Genomic DNA, 3,917 nt, shown 5'->3' on the forward strand with positions numbered 1-3,917 from the left:
GAAACAAAACGGTCAAAACAGGAATTTATGAGGACAAAAGCAAAAAAAAAAAAAAAAATGATAATGAGAAAGGGGGGACCCCTTAAACTCTTTTTCGATTTTTTTTTTTTTGAGATCATCTTTTATTTGATCTACATGTGTCCACTGTGAGTACAGAAAATCTTTGGAGAGACTGGAGGTGTTTATTGTTATTATTATTACATTACTTTATCACATTTGGTCCTGATGAGATTGTTGGCTAACTGTTTTGGTCCATATCTAATACTTTGCTCCACACATTGTTTCTCAATATATCTAAATAATATACAGTATATATATATATGTACATATATATATATAATATCAAGCATATTAGTTTAAAATGTTATACAATGGGGCTATAAGATACGAGTTTAATCTGTTCCACAACAGCAATTGTGTGTTGATCGGCTCATATCTCAATTGCACTTTCCCTATTAAAAATAATTAAAAACCAATTAATTTGTTCGTGAATTAAAATCCTCCGATCTAAACATCAAAAACATAGGTATAAAAACGGTAGAATAACCCAGCGAGGGACAGCATCACAAGGAAAAGCTTGCGAAGTTGCTTACTGTTCTCGGGTATTTCGGGTAACTCGTATCTTGAAGCCCCATCCGACTTATTTAATGTTTCCAATGTTATATTAAATACAGTTTGTTTCATCAGTAACATACACTATCACTGAAACAGTTTCATAACAATTGTAACCAACATAACTGAAGTCTACTCTGCGAGTTGATAAAACCAAAATCAATAAAGAAGCACTTTTTTTTTACGTGTTTTTGATTTGATTTTTTATTTTGTATTAAATATATCAAGCCGATGATGGTTTCCTTCTACAGTTCATTATCATGTAGGTGATTTTTTTTTTTACTCTAAATTGACTATAGGTATGAATGTGACTTTGAATGGTTTTTATATATTGTAGCTCATAGATAGACTTTAATCTATCCAGTGTGTACTCTGTACATGAGTTCTGGGATTGGCTCCAGCCCCATGAATGAATGAATGAATGACATAATCAGCTGATTTTTTTTTTCTTTTGAATAAAGAAACATTGCAGTTCAAAACACTCTCATGACATATTATATTTAAAGAGAAATACTAGTAATAAATAGTTCATGTTTTTCTGTACCTACATTTCTCCTGACTTCACTTTTCACCATTCATGACCTTCATTTATATATTATATAAACACCCATGGCAGCCTTATGTGTAGTGTACTCAGTCACATACAGAATTACGTAATGCCCTGCAACCTACATACAGTTCGACCTTCATCCATGTGAGTCAGTGTGGTGAGCTGTGCTTCCGTAACCTCATTTTTGTTTGGCTTTCCTCTTTTATCTGGAGGCACCCCCCGCCACTGGTCTGTATGTAATACGATTGGCACAGTCATTACGCTGAATGCCCTAATGAAGACGGTGGTGGAATGTGTGTGTGGGGGGCGGGTGGGCGGAGGTGAGGAGGTGGGGCGATTGCAGTAGATTTCCATTCCAGACCTATTGTTTGATACCAACGATGTCATCACTGGACTTCTAATCCTCTCCTTGTCTCTTTGGACAACGTGATATTGTGGCAAAAATACATAGACTTACTTATCCTTAATATTCTGAAATAAACAAAACTGATATGAATGAAATAATTGTAGAAAAAATTACTTCGCTTTTACAGTTTGAAAATGTCCTAGTTGATGATGTGACGTGATTATGACTCACGTCAGGGACCACCCCAAAAAGTAGATTTCCGAGCATTTTTTTTGATTGGGAGAAATACATTTCCCACAATCCTTTGGCTTGACATCTGGCCAATCCTGGCTATGACAGTTTTGTCACGTGACCCAGAGAGAGTTCCTGCTTGTGGCTTCAAAGAAACAACTCATCGACAACAATTCACGGAAAAATCGCACTTTGCGGGTGAGTTTGGGGATTTTACCACCGCACAGTTATTCGACGTATCCTGAAGTGTACATTGATAATAGACACACGGGGTCTTTGTCTGCCGCTGTCAAGAATTACGCCATATTCTCGGGGACGAGATGCCGTAGTGTGTAGGCCTCTGCTATTTCCTGGTACGGCTCCACCGCTGCACCTACCGGAGAGATTAAGTTGGCAAAGTTTAGTGGATAGGGTTCCTCTGAGAAGTACTTTGCCCTTTTCTACCTTCTCAGCTACTGTAATGGCACATGCTCATTTACACGAGTCTTGTCGCAACTGCGAATCAACTTAAAGTGAATCTAACATAGTCCATAGTTGTGTCTGTCAACATAACGCAATGCCTTTCAACAACACTGCATTAGTCTGTGTGAAAAGCTACCTGGGTTGTACTAATGCACAAGCCCTACTTTGTTCTCTGTTGAAACACCTGTGTTTCGTTTCATCAGCTGCTGATATTATGTTTTGTGTTTGTGTCTGTACAAAAATTCGAATACTGGTAGGTTTCGTCCTTTGTTGCAGGTCGTTGTATATAAATCTCGATAAAAAACAATGTTAGATAATATAAATGAACACGTTTTTACACATATCGTCAACGCATTTAATGTAAAATCTACCAATTTCGTAAAAAAAAAAAACACCCTCTGTGAACCCAACAATCAAATGGGTTGTACAGTGCAACATGCTGATCTCGCAGTCTTTGGCGTCACTCCTGTTCCTTTCTGAATTAGTAGGCACTGTGCTTCTGTGCATGGCTTGACTTGTTTTCTGTTTGTGCAGCATGTCTTAGTCTGTTGGACATACAGTATGTTACTGTCTTAGTCTGTTGGACATACAGTATGTAATGAAACATACCTGAAGGCAAAAATACCACAACTACATCTAGATATAGATACATTTCAAACATTTGCCCGTGTTATTTTGAGGATAAATCCACTTTTTAAAATGTTTTTATGGTCATCAAGTAGTCATTAGACGTTGTCAGACATTGTTATCCACACAGCAGGAGTTGCCACATTTTTTATAAACGGCCATAACTGACAATTGGCTGGAAAGTCACACCACGTCATTGTCCAGTCAGCATTTCCCCTATTTTTTTACGACCTTGAATAAAGGTGTTGCAGCTGTTACTGCTCGATAAATGCGTTAAGCTACTAAAAACAAAAGTGCAATTCACTTTTGAGTTGAAAAATTGAAAGTAAATAAATAGGGTCTGGATGCTCCAGCTAACAGTCTGTTTATTTTTCAGCTTGTGGAAGCCCCCACCCTAAAAATGGCCTCACCAGTCTCTGTCTATAACTCCAATGCTGTGGACACACACATCTCCAGCGTAAGTGTGAAGAACATTGAATGTTAAGTCTCTTTTTTTTGAGTCTTTTTTCCTGAGAAACGTAGCTGCTTGTTATTGACTATTAGCCATCCAGTGCGACCTCGACGCTAATTCTATCAAGATACATTGAGAAAATCGAACAAATTAAATAAGGCTTAAATAGGAAGTATTGCTCAAATACCGTATCAATACAATTGCTTGAATCAATTGTCATTGATGGTTTGGTCAAACATAAATGCTAATTCAATGCAATTGGGTACATGGACACACACAGAGTATCCAACTGGTCTATCTTCCCATATGGGGAACTTCGTGTATTTTAATGGTTGTGGATCTTAACAAGGAACTATGTTTGCTGAGTTTAGTGTCTCAAAAGACTCTTTATGTATCAATACATACATTTCTCCACTGCGGGCTGCTTTTGCAGTGTAAGGCTGTGCAAAAACACTACATAAAGTGTGCTGATGTGGTCCATTGGTCTCATAAAGTCTTATTGGATTATCCACTGGTCTTAGTGACAAGCCCAACTGTTCAACTCCTTTAGAGTACAATTAGAGACATCGTATTTTGCAAATAAGTACTGGGTTTATTTATTTATTTATTTTTTGCCTACATGTGCTGGCTTAAAAAAA

At 37.3% G+C, this 3,917-nt stretch overlaps 1 long non-coding RNA gene across 1 annotated transcript in view; it reads left to right on the forward strand.

Annotated features, from left to right (window-relative positions):
• The first annotated feature begins 1,812 nt into the window (after window positions 1-1,812).
• Window positions 1,813-3,917, forward strand: part of LOC112487502 (uncharacterized) — a 5,413-nt gene continuing 3,308 nt past the window's right edge. The window contains exons 1-2 of the long non-coding RNA XR_003050656.1: window positions 1,813-1,937; window positions 3,205-3,285. This is a non-coding gene — a long non-coding RNA (uncharacterized LOC112487502). The remainder of the gene's footprint in view (window positions 1,938-3,204; window positions 3,286-3,917) is intronic.

This window comes from Cynoglossus semilaevis, chromosome 1, assembly GCF_000523025.1.
Source record: "Cynoglossus semilaevis isolate Cse_v1.0 chromosome 1, Cse_v1.0, whole genome shotgun sequence".
NCBI lineage: Eukaryota > Metazoa > Chordata > Actinopteri > Pleuronectiformes > Cynoglossidae > Cynoglossus > Cynoglossus semilaevis.